This window comes from Paroedura picta, chromosome 8, assembly GCF_049243985.1.
Source record: "Paroedura picta isolate Pp20150507F chromosome 8, Ppicta_v3.0, whole genome shotgun sequence".
In the NCBI taxonomy this organism is placed as follows: domain Eukaryota; kingdom Metazoa; phylum Chordata; class Lepidosauria; order Squamata; family Gekkonidae; genus Paroedura; species Paroedura picta.
Genome location: NC_135376.1, coordinates 39,253,088 through 39,269,371, shown reverse-complemented (window position 1 = coordinate 39,269,371; position 16,284 = coordinate 39,253,088). Strand labels below are relative to the sequence as shown.

Below are 16,284 nucleotides of genomic sequence, written 5' to 3'. Positions count from 1 at the left end.
ATGAGGCTGGGAGTTCGATCCCAGCAGCCAGCTCAAGGTTGACTCAGCCTTCGATCCTTCCGAGGTCGGTAAAATGAGTACCCAGCTTGCTGCTGGGGGGTAAACGGTAATGACTGGGAAAGGCACTGGCAAACCACCCCGTATTGAGTCTGCCATGAAAATGCTGGAGGGCGTCACCCCAAGGGTGCTTGCATAGGGGATACCTTTACCTTTTTACCACCCTCTGGGGGGGGGGGGTTGTGGGTTTTTTACTTACATTTCTTGCCTCCTTTCACACGCCCCTTCAAACTTTAAGGCTGCCCCAACTTTGCAGTATATGAAAAAGGTGGCCAAAGTGAACTGGGAAGTCATTTCAGTTCAATGTCATAAATCTGAAACTGAACAATTTCTTTATAGTGTAGGTGCTCCTCATTGTGATCCGTACCTTCAAAATGAGTCTGTACTACTAACAAGCGATTAAGGAAAGCAAGAGTGGGTTTGATTTTAACCAGGCATTTGGGAACATGGGAAGCAAACCTGTAGTTAAGAGCATGTGTCAATAAACCAAGTTCAGATTGTGGTTTAAGGAAGCCACAGTAACTATGATTAGAGGGACAGGAGAGTTCAAGCAGCCCACTAAATAAACAAAGGTTTCATGTGATGAGTGTGCTGTGTATGAAGCCATTGTGCTTTCCATCCTCTCAATGTTGTTTCCATTTATGCTATAGTAAGGAGGACTGTACCCTATAACAGGAAGGTGAAGAGGGAACAGGGCAAAAAGGATGTTTACTGAAGTACCTACTTAATTCCATTGCCATGTTTCAAGTGTAGAATTTTGGTCTGCAATTTGTAGCTTGGCTCCTTTTCATCATGTCTATGCAGACTTTTTAAAAACTTCTTTGTTGTGAGTTCACTAGCTGTCCTGAGAACTGAGCTCAGTGTTCCTTTTGTAACACTGGTGGTGACTCTTTTCCAGAATGTCTTCTAAACGCTTAATATGCTGCATGCAAATGTGCCGTACATGTTAGCTAGTCTAACTTGCTTGAGTTATCTGCTTTACATGCATTTATAGTTTTGACTTTGTGCTTGGGATGCAACCGAAGCCTGTAATATGTTAAGTTGATCTATGGTAGCCTGAAATCATCATACAAAGGTGGCAAATCTCTGTTATAGCTTTGGACATTAAGTGGACAAAGTATCTTCTTTCCCTCTAATTTTCCAGGCACCACCCTCCAGGTTCCCAATATTATCTGGCCCTCTTAGATACAGCCAACCCACCTCTAGCATGGTGTGTGTTTCTCCCAAGAGACCGGGAGATTCCAAACTGATGTGGGAGCTGGCAGGGTGAGTAGTTTTCTGAACAAAGCCTTTTTCTCTGGTATTCATCATTAATCATTTTGATGAAACTGTTGTGCCGTGGAACCTGGGAATGCAGATGTTTTATGCTCAATTTTGGGTTGTTTATGTAAATGGTGACTCCATATTTTTTATTTTGTGTTGAAGCACGATATGCTTTGCTTGATTTCTTATTGTTTACAATATTTATCTTTATATGAGTTTTTCTTCTTTATATGAGTTTCTTGTAGGCAGAATATATCAGCTTTGTGTTTTTTCAAGTGGTTGAAGATTTTCATGTGTTTGAAGAATTCTGTACACAGGTATTTATTGATTCAGAGTTCAATTTATACATTTTGTCCTGAAGTTGTTGCCACATGCAACTTACACTCTTCTATGCTTGTTTCTTCTTTAGAGTTTCTGGTCTGTGAACTTTGCTTTGAGCTACTAGCAGGTTGCTCTGAATTACTTGAAGATTTTCCTTTTGTTTTTCTGTGCAAGTCCTCTACTTGCAGTTCTTCAGCCAATTGTTTGGCTTGTTCTTCTGTTGCAATTATTTTTCTTCCTTTTGGTAAAATGCCTTTATTGCAAATGGTCTTTTCTTTAACACTTGTTGGTAAATCCTTGACACTGCTTTTTCCTGCAACCTTGAGTGGTGATTCTCTTTGATTTTTCAGTACTGTGTCTTGTGTTTTCTTGCAGGTAAACCAAACCAATATATCTATTTTTAGAAATATTGTACACATTTTCCATATATTATTTCCATATACTTTCTATGCATATATCAGATGCACAACAATTCAAATTCATACTATTTAAAATCAAGCAGGATTTTTTAAAACAATGTTTTTAATGCTACTTGATGGCAGAGCTGATGTCAAATGTATCATCACAGAGCAAAATTGTGGCCCACAGGAAGGGTTTTTTTGTGCATATTCTTTAGGTGCCTGTGCTATTTATACATACATACATACATACATACATACATACATACATACATACATACATACATACATACATACATACATACATACATACATACCCTGAAATTCCCCAAAGGCTCAGGGCTCTGAAAAGCAGGGGAAGTGGGAGGATGTGGAGACAGTTTAAGGCAGGTTGAGTGGTGTGGCATTGACTGGGCAGCAGCTGCCTTCTCTGTGCCACCTTTGTTGCCTCACTTCTTTAAATCAAGGTTAGGGATGCCGGCCTTCAGGTGGGACCAAGGGAGTTCCCAGAATTACAGCTCATCTCCAGAGATGAGTTCTGGACAACATGGATGTTTTGGAGGATGGACTCTATGGCATTGTACCCCACTGAAGTTCCTTGCCCCCCCCCCCCAGGCTCCAGCCCCAAATTCCAGGAATTTCCTAACCTGCAGCAAGCAACTCTGCCACTCATCCCCCACTGGTGGCTGGGGGGGGGGCTAGCAACCCTAGTAAAGCAGGGAGAAGACTAGAGTGCATTGTCTGGGCACATAAGGAGGAAAGATGAATTTGAGGATGAATTAGAAGAAGAAGAAGAGTTGGTTGTTATATGCCGCTTTTCTCTACCTGAAGGAGGCTCAAAGCAGCTTACAGTCGCCTTCCCATTCCTCTCCCCACAACAGACACCCTGTGAGGGAGGTGAGGTTGAGAGAGTCCTGATATCACTGCTCAGTCAGAACAGCTTTATCAGCACCGTGGAGAGCCCAAGGTCGCCCAGCTAGCTGCATATGGGGGAGTGCAGAATTGAACCCAGCATGCCAGATTAAAAGTCTGCACTCCTAACCACTACACCAAACTGGCTCTAGGAAATAATTTAGACAAATCTGGATGGATTGAGGGATAAATTAAGGTGACAATTTGAAGCAGGATTAAGGTGGGTCAATAACAGGCTTGTCTTCATGAAACAGACCTTCTTTTGTGGCATAGAAAGTAATAGTGGAGTCACAGAAGTGGTTTAACCCACCTTGGCAATTCATCTATGTTGTTTAGTCCAATTATTATTACTATTATTATTTATTCGATTTGTATGATCGCCACGCTCAGAAAGCAGCTCGCGGCACTTCACAATATTTCAATACAAATCAATACATTAAAACCATTAAAATTCCCCATTAAAACCCCATAAACATTGACTCAATGATGGCAATTGAATAAAACTATTCCCACACAGGCCCACTGGATGGGCAGAAGGGAGCAGATGGATAATTGGGCATACGGTGGAACAATCTGGGGAACCAGGCCAGTCTAATACTGGCCTCCCCCCCCCAGGGAGAGGGGCCAGATCTTCGCCCCCGGGCCACCACCTGACCTCAGACATACACCTGGCGGAAGAGCTCTGTTTTGCAGGCCCTGATCCAATCTGTTCAGGCCCTGATCCCTGGGCCTGTTCAGGCCCAACACTCTTATTCCAGCAGAGACCAGCCAAATGTCCCTAGGAAACTTAGAAGCAGAATATGAGAGAACAGTATTCCCTGCATTTAGTATTCAAGAGAGATAAAATTTGTGTGTCTGTGTGTTGGGGAGGTGTTCTTAGTTGTATGAGCTCTATCTGAGTACAAAGGAGAATGAATAAGAGATCTGTGGATGTTATCATCTCTTAGGCTTTGGTGTTGTACTACTTAATGGATAAATGTCTTCTGCTTACTTCATTGCTTTGATCATAATCTGTACTCCGCCCGTGGCGCTGCGGGCGCCACAGACTAAATAAAACAGTAAGGCGTTCTGGGGCGGGATGTGTCCGGGATGAGGAAGGGTCCGAATTGGACCCTTCCTCAGGATAGACAATCGGAGGGACCAATCGGCAGGCGCTTTGCGCCTGCCGATTGGTCCCTCTGATTCCCAGCCCCAGCAACTGCGAGCCGCGCGCAGAGCAACTCGCAGTTGCTCCTGGCTTGACGCGGCGAGAGGCACAAAGCGCCTCTCACCGCGTCAGGCCACCGCCCGAGGGAGCCCCCGGCAGTCGCGCAGAGCGCGGATGCCGGGGGCTCCCTGCCCGGCGCCTCTCATCGCATCAGGCCGCCACCTCAGACAGTCGCCACCCACAAGAGATGAATAGCTATTCCAGAGTAGATGAATAGCTATTCATTCAACATGCCCGCGACCAGCCCGCAAAGAGGGCGGAGAGAAATCCACCCGCTGGTGGCGCCGCCGATCACACTTTGTTTCTTCTGCGCTTTACACTCCCTCCAGACAGGACAATCCATTCCCAGGCCCCTGTCTTTTTTTTTTTTATAATGATTTTTTTTATTTTCATAAAGATAGAAATATAATCATCATTTGAGAATATACGACCCCACATTGACTCCACAGTGATATAAACTTTTGCCCAAAACTCTAAGAGCCATGAGTCTAAGAGCCATCCACATTTCCACTACATTTAAAAAAAAAAAAGAAAAAAAAGGCCTGTTTAGATATACAAAAGAAAAGTTATTATTAATCAACTTACTTGAGAGATCGTAGACCTCACATTAACTGCTTGATACAATCTAAGAGCTATCCTAGCAGATATTTCTAGGTTTGAGTTAGATGCTTAACATTAAACATTTCTTATAGCACAGTATGAGTTTTGGCCCTGTATCAATACCCTGATGAAGGGAGAGGAAAGTAGGGCTTTGCCTTAAAGATGTACAAAGAAAAAAAATTACAAAAGGATTTCATAATTTCTCCTTATCCTTAATACAGATACATCTACAAACCATTTATACTTGACCTAAGAGCCATCCTGACAGGTATAAGTTGAGAGCTTTGCATTTTCTACAGATCAATATGAGCTTTGGCCCTATAACAATACACCAATAAAAAAAAATAATAAGGGAGGAAAGCCCCATTTTATATTTCCAACGCTAACGATTATATTACCTATATGCCTACTAAGAAAAAGAAACAAGAGAGAAAAAAGGCACTGCTTCCCCTTTTTCATAAAAATAGCAATGTAGGATACAGTATATGTTGTTAATACAGAGAATAATAAGATTTCCAGGTTTAGATTAAATGCTTAACATTAAACATAGAACAATATAAGCTTTCAGTCTTCTATAGCTTCTCCTTATCCTTGGTTCTGATACATCTACAAAACAATTTATGCTTGACCCATTCTAAGAACCATCCTGACAGATATATTTTCAGATTTAAGTTGAAAGCTTAACATTAAACATTTTCTACAAGTCAGTGTAGGCTTTAGTCCTAGGACAATACACTAATAGAAGAAAGAAAAAATAAGGGGGGAGAACCCCATTTTACATTTTCAGCACTAATGTTTATATTACCTATATGCCTACAAAAGAAAAGAGACAAAAAAAAAAACAAGAGAGAAAGAGACACTGCTTCCCCTTTTTCATAAAAATGGAAATATAGAATACAGTATAACATTAAACATAAAACAATATGAGCTTTCGGTCTTCTTAAGGGGGTCTCATCTCGAGGCTTGCTACATCTTGTCGTTCCCGTAAAATTATATTCTGTCCCATTGGCCTTTGGCGTAGAAAGTACAGTTGTACTCTTTCCCGCAGAATATGCATCGATAAATCTTGAGGCCGTTGCACCTCCTGGACTCCAGTATCAATACAATTTTTTCCCCAGAGAGATCCTTTAAATCGGTTACTTTCACTGCAGATCCATATTTCTTTTGATTGATTTTTGTACACTGTTGCTTTGAGATGGCTGTATGTCTTTTTAAAAAGGGTGTCCTTATCTGGGCTGCAGAACTCCGGCATCCCATTTTCCGTCTCCAGAATTTCAGATTTCTCTTCTACTGTTGGTTTTCCACCTTGTTTAGAGCTGTCATCAGCCACTGTTATTGATCCATTATTCCTGTTAGAGACGTCTTCCTTGGCATCTTGGATCTCCTTGAAGATATGAATTTCAGATTTCTCTTCTGCTGTTGGTTTTCCACCTTGTTTAAAGCTGTCATCAGTCACTGTTATTGATCCATCATTCCTATTGAAGACTCCTTCCTTGCCATCTTGGATCTCCTTGGAGATATTTTTGATCGATCCATCTAAAAATACTTTGTAATCTTGGGTTTGTATCTCTATTAGGTGAGCCAATCTTTTTAACATAGACATGATTTTGACTTTAAAAAAAAACCGGCCTCAAACAATTTTACAAGTGGCCAGTAGAGGTCCTCTGTTTTATCCTCTAATGTTCCGGCACAGGCATGTGACGTATTGAAGTCAGTTAAGGCAGAGATTCTCGTGCTGGCACAGAGTTCTCGTGAGATTTTCCCATTCACAGCTCTTATCTCTTATCTTCGAAAACCAAAACAATTACAATAAGAGCTTTTGCCAATTAATTCGAGTTGATTTGAGTCCTTCTTCTGCTTAGTTAGGAGAATTAGCCTGCCTCTTAACGAGGTGGCTTCGGGCAGAGCAGAGTAAGAGGAGGGGGGAAACAAAGGGCTTTGATGCAGGAAGAGAGACGGAGAAAAAAAAAGCGAGAGATACTTGCAGTAAATGATGTTTTGGAACTCAGCCGATGTCCTCCCCTCAGTTCAAAGCGTTCATTTGTGGTAAATCATCATGTAGGGTTGAAGCAGATACTTTAAGATTAAAGAAAGAAAAGAAAGTCCGAGGTAGAAAATGGCAGTCGTCCTCTGGACCTGGAACGCTGACAGCCTATAATCCAGGGAGATATACTCCCTAAAGGATTGGAGACGGCCCCAAGAACTTCCTGGGTAGAAAGGTGAGGTGGGGTTTGCGTACCCCTCCTCTTTTCTGCCAATTGCTTGCACAATTGACCCCTGTCAGGCTTCAGAGATAGCAGAGCAGATGCCCTGCCACCCTCTCAGGACAACATCTTTAGCCACACACCCCCCAGGCCCCTGTCTTAACAGCTACCGAGCGCACGCCCACACACCCGCGCTGTCCCTTCGTCTGCCGGTGTGCGCCGATTTCCCCTTCTCTTTGTTCCTTCCCGGATCCATGCCCTCCTGCTGCTGCTGCTGCTGTGGCATGCCACGCCTTCCCGCTGCCTCCTCCCTCCGGCCACATTTGCACAAAGCCAGGCGTTCAAACCGCCTGCACAAGCATGACCTCCAGCACCGGCAGCGCCGCCAGTGGGTGGGTTTCTCTCCGCCCTCCCTCCTTCCCTCCCTCCCTCCTCGCCCGCCCGCCTTATCTGCAGCCCCACCAGAAGCTAAGCAGCGGCGGCAGCCCAAGCTCCTTGCACGCCGATGCCCCCGCTCGACTTCCTGCCGACGCCAGCAACCAAGGACCCGCAGCCTACACTTCGGACTCGCCTCCTCCTACGGGTAACAGGTCACCCACGATGCCGCACCGCTGGCCCCAGCCCGCCCCGCCCCTGTCCCAGCATGACCCGCCAGCCTCAACAGCCCCAGCCCTGCTAGCGCCCGCTGCATTCCGAATGCAGCGGGCTTATTTACTAGTATATATATACTAGCTTCAAAGCTGATTCCTAAGAACAGGGCTTGAAAGGGTCTCTTCCCCTGGTCCCCAACCAGGTAGCTTAAGGTGGCTTTGGGCCACATCTTGCAGCCGGATCAAGTGGGGTGGGCAGGGACTGGGCAGTTCGTTAGCAGGCCTGGGACAGAGCTCCTTAGCAGGCAGTCAGCAGGCCGGGAGGCCCATGTTAGCAGGCCCAGCATAGCAGGTCAAGAAGCCGTTAGCAGGCCCTCCACCAGGACCCTTTGCCAAGGGTCCCCTCCCCTTACCTGCTGCTGGCTCCAGGCACTCAGGCGCGTCTGAAAGCAAAGAGGATAGTGTCCAGGGATGGAGGGCAGGAGCTGCAGGAGCAGGGCCAATGCTGGCTGCACCCTGATTGGTCCTATTACAACTTGGCTGTTTCACAAATATATAGAGGAACCATGGATAAGAATAGTATGGGATGTGGCTTGCTTTCTTGAGACATGTTCTCTATTTGTAGGTTATTTTATTTTATATTAGGTTCAAAGCCCGTTCCTAAGAATGGGCCTTGAAAGTGTCCCCTCCCCTGGCCAGGCAGCTTAAGGTGGCTTTGGGCTGCAGCTCGCAGCCAGATCAAATGGGGCGGGTGGGGGCTGGGCAGCTCCTTAGCAGGGCCGAGACAGAGCTCCTTAGCAGGCAGTCAGCAACCCCTGCCTAGCAGGCCTGGAGGCCCTCGTTAGCAGGCCCTGCTTAGCAGGCCAAGAGGCCCTCATTAGCAAGCCCTCCACCACGACCCTTTGCCCTCTCCCCTTACCTGCTGCTGGCTCCAGGTACTGAGGCATCTGAGAACAAAGAGGCTAGAGTCCAGAGACTGAGGGCGGGAGCTACAGGGGCAGGGACAATCAGGGCAAAGCTGGCTCCACCCTCATTGGCCCTATTCTAACTTGGACAGCCGGACACATCCCACCCCCTAGGCTGTTTCACAAACAATGGATAAGGATGTTCTGCATTTTCTGATTGTGGCACAGCAGTCTGTAATGTACTGAACTATGATGATCCGATGCTATTGGTGTCATGGAAAACAACTGACTTCTGTGTACATACAATAGCAGTACACTTTAGAATGTCTTATGTGGGTTCTGTCTTCCAGCTCATCTATTTCTACCTTCTGATCTGTCAGACTTTGTCTTCTGTCCCTCCTGGCAGGGTAAGTAAGGAATAGCATTATCACTGTTTTAGAAACACTAGGGACTACAAGACCAAGGGGCCTCAAAAAGGTTGACAGCCCTCTAGCATGCCCTGTCTATAATGTAAGCTGTTTCTTGAGATCTATGTATGGAGGCAAAGTCTAGTTTCCCACCTCCCAGGTGCTCTCCCACATTCTGTCAAGAATAGATGAACAGAACATAAATTTTCAGAATGAAGCACTATTTCAGAATGTGAGATGGTTGTTGTGAACTGATAAAAAGTTTTTCACAAGGTCATTGCCTTTAGTTTTGAAATGTAATGTGTGGGCATCCCAAAAGAGCCACAAGAAAACTGCATTTGATGCTTATGCTCCTGATTTTCTTGTGGTGAATTATTGTTTTTCATTGCTTCACTTTGTTCAAACGCTAAAGCAATGAAATGAGCTGAATTTCAGTGGGAACTGGAAATCCCCCTGTAGGTTTTCAGTTCTGAGCAGGGCCATGGTTCTCTTTATGGGATCGTTTACCTTGAGGTAATAGGTCTTCAAGGTCCAATTTGTGTGTATGCGGCAAAAGTGAATTCTGAGGCTAAGCAGTTAGAGAGTAAACAACCCCTGGCAAGACTGGAGTTTTTTTTTCTTATTCTTCTTTCATTTGGGAATAATATAAATAATGACAGAGTGAATGCAATAAATAAATGAGTTGCTGTTTATGTCGGGTGAAATTTATAATCCAAAAGAGAAACAGTGTTTTGTGAATGATCCACAACAGTCAGCATGAGTTTCCTGATGAAATACTCTAGAGTTCCTTATTCTTGTTGACTGAAGAAAAAACATTCACACATCTACCCTGGCTTAACAATGTGTGGACCTTAATGCGGGGGAGAGCTGAACAGATGGATTTGTGGAGGACACTGGGGCAGGCAAGAGAGTTTATCATGGATTAACTTCACTGTGTGGGGCCTTTGTTTCAGGGGTGGTGGAGGCTATGGACCAGTTTTTCTGAGTTGGTACTCCTGTGTGGTACGCCTACCTGAAATGTTGCTTTTATATTCTGCATGTAAAAACTGTGAAAAAGAAAACGAGAGGTTGAGTCATAGTATCAGTTGTGGTTGCTACGTGCTTTCAGAGGCCCCGCTGGGACTTGAGTTGCTGGAACAGTCCATGACAGCGAAAAGAGCTTTCATCAGAGAATGGCAGGTATGCACCACAGATCAAAAGAACAATATCTGTAATTAATATATCATGGAGAGTGCCACAGTGGCAGAGAACAGCAGTGGTCTGGCCTTTTTTTGCTTATCACTTGGTGCTTTCTGAAGTTTCAATTGAAGTGTCATTTATAATTGGATACTGAGCAGATTCCTATTTCTTGGCTGTTGCCTAGAGACTCTCAGGCTTCCTCTATACATGACCAACTACAACTGCTGCCTTCAAACCAAATACCAATAGACACTCATGTAAACACAGTTATACAATAGCTTTGCTGAGGTAATTCAAATTATTTGCACTGGAACTATGCCATCCAGGAAACTAATTTACTGTTGAGCATGAACTCCTTCACCCTACAGACACCACAGAGATCCTTGGAGCTTTCATCTTGAAAAGGAAGACCAGCTCAGTCCTAGTCAGTGCTTACTGCAAAAAAAAAAAAAAAAAAAAAAACACTTGTCCCTTGCACTGCAATGTCCACAGGTAGTCAGAAGACGCTTCTTCAATACAGTGCATGCACCCCCAAAGCGTATCTGTTCCACACAATATATTTCTGATAAGGTCTTGGAGGAGGAGCATGTCTCATGGTTTAAGTGCCACTCAGCACTTAACACCCACTCAGGGCGACTGTCCTGCCCCTGAGTGCCCTCCTCAAACCAGCTTGCCTGTCTGTCCAGTGGCCAGCCAATCGTCTTCTGCCCCCCCTGGCCCCCCCTTCCATTTCCCTCTGAGACTCAGGGGCTGCAGATCCCTGATGTGTGAGAGATGCCCCTGCCAGTGAGTTCCCTAACAGCTGCCTGCAGCCTTTCCAGATTCTGGGGGGTGGGGGAGGCCATCTGCAGAGTTCTTCCACACACCCCCAATCTAGCACCCGTATTCCTGAATGCAACTGGCCTGGCCCCTAGTTCCTTGAATAAAACTTTGTTGGTTTTTAAAGTGCCACTAGACTCAAACTTTATTCTATTGGGCTGGAATAGTTGACTAATTCTATAAATAATATAATATCACAGCAGTCAATCAGGATCACAGATACAAGATTCAGGAAAAGCCTGGAGCAAGGTGTGACCAATCTAAAACAGCTACTGCCAAGAAAGTCATAGTAATCTGGACACAGGAGCAATCTGTTCTATTCGTTTGCTGAAATTAACCTGGAACTTGATTCTGCCCAAACATTATCTGGTCCTAGCTTCTTCTGGCAGTCTTCTGAAACATGTCAACTTTGCATGAATGCTGTCATTCAATGGGGCAGAGCTGGGTGGATGGCTAGTTTGAGGCAGCCCATCAAGTTCTATGAGCTCTGGGAATCAAGACCAGTGGACAGTTTGAGTTGCCATGTGGCTCAGCCCTACATTAGACTTGCACATCAAGGTCACTAGTTCAGGGGAACTTCCTTTTGGCACTGGATATTGGAGTCTCTGAGCTTTTGTTATCAGAATCTGGTCTGGCTGTATTCCAACAGACATTATTTCTTGCTTATGGGTATGTTGCTGGGGATCCTTGGGACCTCACTCTGTAGAGTAATTTGTCAGAACTAAGATTACTTTACACCCTAATACAATATTTAGACTCCTTTTAATGCAAATGTTCTTCTAGGACAGTGGTTCTCAACCTTCCTAATGCCATGACCCTTTAATACAGTAACTCATGTTGTGGTGACCCCCAGCCATAAAATTATGCAAGTGTCCTTTCACAGAAATTAAACCAAAACTGACCAATGTCATGAAGATCCATTGTTCATGGTGGTATATAAATTGTTTTTCCCCCCAGGATTTCTCAGTTCATTTCTGCCTCTTGTCCCACCATGCCAATCTTGCTCTTTTCCGCTGCTCCTGACAAACACTCTATCTTGATCTACCCCAGCCAAGCTGCTGGCCCTGCCACGACCCCTGTGAAAGGGTCGTTTGATCCCCAAAGGGGTCCCAACTCCCAGGCTGAGAACCACTGTTCTAGGAGCTGCTGATTTCCCTGGGTCCTGCCATTTTAGCAAGAGGTTGGACTATGGCTCCCTTATAAACTCCCTTATCTGGGAATAAGAGCCGTTCAACACTGTGGTACTTACTTCTGAGTAAGCACGAATAGGGTCACACTGTTTCTTTGGCTATGGTTGTCAGATAGTTGGAGAAGAAGAAGAGTAGGTTCTTATATGCTGCTTTTCTCTACCTGAAGGAGGCTCAAAGTGTCTTACAGTCGCCTTCCCTTTCCTCTCCTCACAACAGACACCCTGTGAGGTGGGTGAGGCTGAGAGAGCCTTGATATTCCTGCTCGATCAGAGCAGTTTTCTCAGTGCTGTGGCAAGCCCAAGGTCACCCAGCTGGCTGCATGTGGGGGAGTGCAGAATCGAACCCAGCATACCGGATTAGAAGTCCACACTCTTAACCACTACACCAAACTGGCTCTCAGGGACCCATGACCTTTCTGTAATCCCATTACATTTCAAATGTAATCCATTACATTTCAAAACAAAACATGCCTAACGTTTCAAGATATTTGGTTCAGTCCTACATGTTATGCTGTTCTTCTCCAGCCCCTCTCTGTGAATTAATTTCTAATGCCAGGCTTGTTTGGCTTCACCTATGCACGGCTGGCATTGCACCCAACGCACAAGGACTGGCAGAAAAAGTTTGCTTGTGTTCTGAATGGCCTGTTACATGGCAAGTTCCTGCAAGTTTTATGCTTGAGTTTTAAATTTTAATAAGGCTTGGTTTCATGTTCAAGGCATTTATTCTTGATCTCGAGGTGCGATAGTCAACAGGGCTGAAGGGTGGGAAAAACCATCCACTCTCTTTAACAAGGGCCAGTGTGTGGAAATGGGCATGGGAATGCCCAACATCACATGATAAAATAACACTACCATCCTTGATTTAAGTCAGGGGTAGTCAAACTGCGGCCCTCCAGATGTCCATGGACTACAATTCCCAGAAGCCCCTGCCAGCATTCGCTGGCAGGGGCTTCATGGGAATTGTAGTCCATGGACATCTGGAGGGCCGCAGTTTGACTACCCCTGATTTAAGTCTCTAATACAGGGCCAGGATATTTTTCCTCCTGGCGTTTGGCAACACTGTCTGTGGGGGAAACCTGTTTCTATTTATTCATATTGGAGAATATGCACAACACTATCTTCCATACAATAGTTTCATGACAGTGGAGATAATATTACTTGTAGACCAGTCTCACTAGCAAGTTAAACTAGACAATGCTACAGACAGCACAACTGTCCAGGCTACCTTCAACTTTAAAGCACTGCAGGCTGGTGGGGACAGCTAGAGAGATGGTGTCTCAGAAGTATGTATAGTTCAGACATGGGAGATTAATGTAATAGCCTCATTCTCCGATCCCAGGAGATATGGCGCTATCAGGAGTGGAATCATTGATGGGCATACAAACATTTCCTGAGCTGTCCATCCATCCCAGCTTGTTCCTTAACTATAAAAGGGGTAAAGAGCAAATGAGAGGAGGAAGGGGGGATTTTAACAGTTGCACTATAGTAGCAAAAGCACAGGCAGAACTGGACATTTACGTACCAAGATGTGATCCCAAACACAAAATATTTCATATCACTGCTTGCAGACACTGACATCTACGGGGCTTACTTCCAAATAAATCATGGTTGCAGTAGTTTTTCTACTCACACTTTACAAAAGGATTAGCCAGACAGCTACAGCTCTTAATAGGAAATTATATTAATTGAACAAGGTCTCTGATTTTGCCTCTTTGCCTGGCTTTGGGATGCTAGAAAAGCACACTTTTCTAAGTTCTTATCCATTTTTTATTATTTTACCAGTTTACTGCAAACAATATCTGTAAACAAAAGTGCAGAGCAGTTGAAGTTAAAGCAAACCTGATTCTATCTCTGGTCTTTTTCTAAGAATTACATTTTCCTGAGTCAGTAGAAGGTAATAAGCCAAGTATTAGCAGCAGTAAAGGAGCAGGCTTCACCAATTTCGGCACTTAGTGAGTTTTTCATTTATTTCTTATGCAACTTTGTTCATAGTGCAATCATAGGCACAGTTAATCCCTTCCAAACCCATTGACTTCAATGGACTTAGAAGGGTATAAGACAGCAGTGTTCTGATGCAATATTAAAAACATTTTCCTGAAAATATGTCCCAATGAATAGACCAGAGTAGGAGTATGAGTAGACCTACTTAGAATTGCTAAATCTCTCAATAGTGGCTGTTATCACACCGGTTCTGCATGCATGTCTTCCTTCAGAGGTAAATCTTATTTATGCTAAATTGTAAGGGCAATTTCTTTTTGTATTTACAAAACTCCGTCCAGGAGCCATAAATCCCGGAACCCCTATTAATATTTCACACACTTTATGCCAATAAAGGTACTCTGAATCTATTTCACACAGATCTTAGTGGTTCACACACGTAGGGACTGGAGGTTTTGGTGGTATGTCTGAAGAGTAATTGAAATTATACCTATATTCCAGTGGCACCTTTAAAACCAACAAAGTTTTATTCAAGATATAAGAGCTTATGTGTGCACACACACTTCCTCAGATACGATGTCAGTACCGCTGTGACATCAGCACTGATAACTCACAAAATGTGCCTAAATAACAGAACAGTATAGCCTCACTGAAAAAAATGCTTGTTTTTCTAAGTGCAACAATCAATGGAGTTTTGAAATATTCAAAACTAGATTGCAATTTTTTATTCAATCGATTCTATTTCTAAGGGACACTTTTCGAAATATTCTTGAATAGCCACACATTCTGAGAGCACATGTAGATTTATTTCGTTCTTATTTTAAAAGGCGTACATGTGAACATTTGTAGATAAACACATATTTGTGTATGCTTCAGTTTAGATTACAGCCTTGTACTCTACGTGGGGGCTACTCTTGAAGATGATTCAGGAACTTCAGCTATTACTTGACTGCTGAGAATTTTGAGACAGTTCTTTCTTTTGGCTTTTGTTCTGTTTGTGGCCCTGTTCAAGGATTTGACTCTGCCTGGCACTCAGGATGTATTCAAGAAAATGGCTGCTTTGGATAGTGGGTACCTTGGCATTATACCCCCTCCTCTCTCTCAATCCCTTCCTCCCCAGATCCCCCCCTCAAATCCCCAGGAACTTCCCAACCCAAAGTTGGAGCCATAATGGGATGTGTGTATGATTCTCTTTCTGCTTTTCTTCCAAATGTTGGTGTTCCTTTCAGTGTGCCCTCAGTAACCGTTATGAAATAGTTTTACTTCCAATGTGTTATGATTATTTTTTATTATTACTTGTTGGTTTAAAAACGTGGTTGTTTTTAAACACTGGGCATGATGAGGATAAATCTTTTAAGGAAACAAAGATTAAAATTTCAGTTGCTGTTTTTGAAAAACCAGTTCTGACCACTTGGGTTATCTGGGGCAATATGTGGGGACACACTACTTATCAGGGGCAACATCCAACAACCCATGATAGTAAGCACCAAGTAGGCCAGATTTGCTTCTAGGAGTTATATTTGGGCTTTGCTCATGATACAAATTGAAGTACCATGAAAAGTTGGTGGTGGTAGAAAGTGCCATCTATTTGCAGCCGATTTTGGGCAATCCCATACAGTTGTCAAGGCAAGAGATGAACAGAGATGGTGTGCCACTGTTTGCCTCTGTTTCCACCCTAGAGGTCCTTGGTGGGCTGCCATGTAACTACTAACCAGTGCAAACTCTGCTTAGCTTTGGAGGTCAGATAAGATTGGGCTAGCCTGGGCAATCTAGGTCAAGGCATGAAAACCTGAAGATTACCATATTCAGCTTGGAAGGTCAGTAACTTTAGCCACCCCTGTGTATTTATTACTCATCACCTACTGCTTGTTCCACTTGTGGGTCAAGTCTGCAAAGGCTAGCTCTGCAAGCACTCATCTGCCTGTCCATTTATGATGATACAACCTCCAAAATCTCTTGCTTCCAGAACTAAAATGTAAAAAATCATGAGGCAGTGTTAAATAGCTCTGAGATTAAGATTGGTAAAGTGCTTGAGGAAACTAGAGATGTTAAACGTGCACTTTTTAGCCTGCTGATTTAGAAAACAATAGAATTATTTTGACTCATAGAATATTTATATACCCTGAGGGTTTTGGTTGAGAGATCTGTCTCTTCCAGGTTTTTAAAGAAATATTAAGAAAGCATAAAAAAAATGAAAAAACAGAAATCAACAAAGCCAAGGTGACCCTACCACCCTCGAAAGATGCATGGCTTACTGCAGTCTTGAAAATAGCAGCAAAGAACATGCAATCACCA

The 16,284-nt window shown here is 43.8% G+C and overlaps 1 protein-coding gene and 1 long non-coding RNA gene across 4 annotated transcripts in view; one reads left to right on the top strand and one right to left on the bottom strand.

Moving 5' to 3' along the window:
• Positions 1-16,284, bottom strand: part of DGKG (diacylglycerol kinase gamma) — a 177,953-nt gene that overhangs the window by 157,376 nt on the left and 4,293 nt on the right. The gene's annotated exons all lie outside the window — the stretch shown is intronic.
• Positions 1,204-8,926, top strand: LOC143843320 (uncharacterized). The gene is made up of 3 exons (XR_013233533.1): positions 1,204-1,323; positions 1,566-1,637; positions 8,808-8,926. It is a non-coding gene; the product is annotated as an uncharacterized LOC143843320 (long non-coding RNA).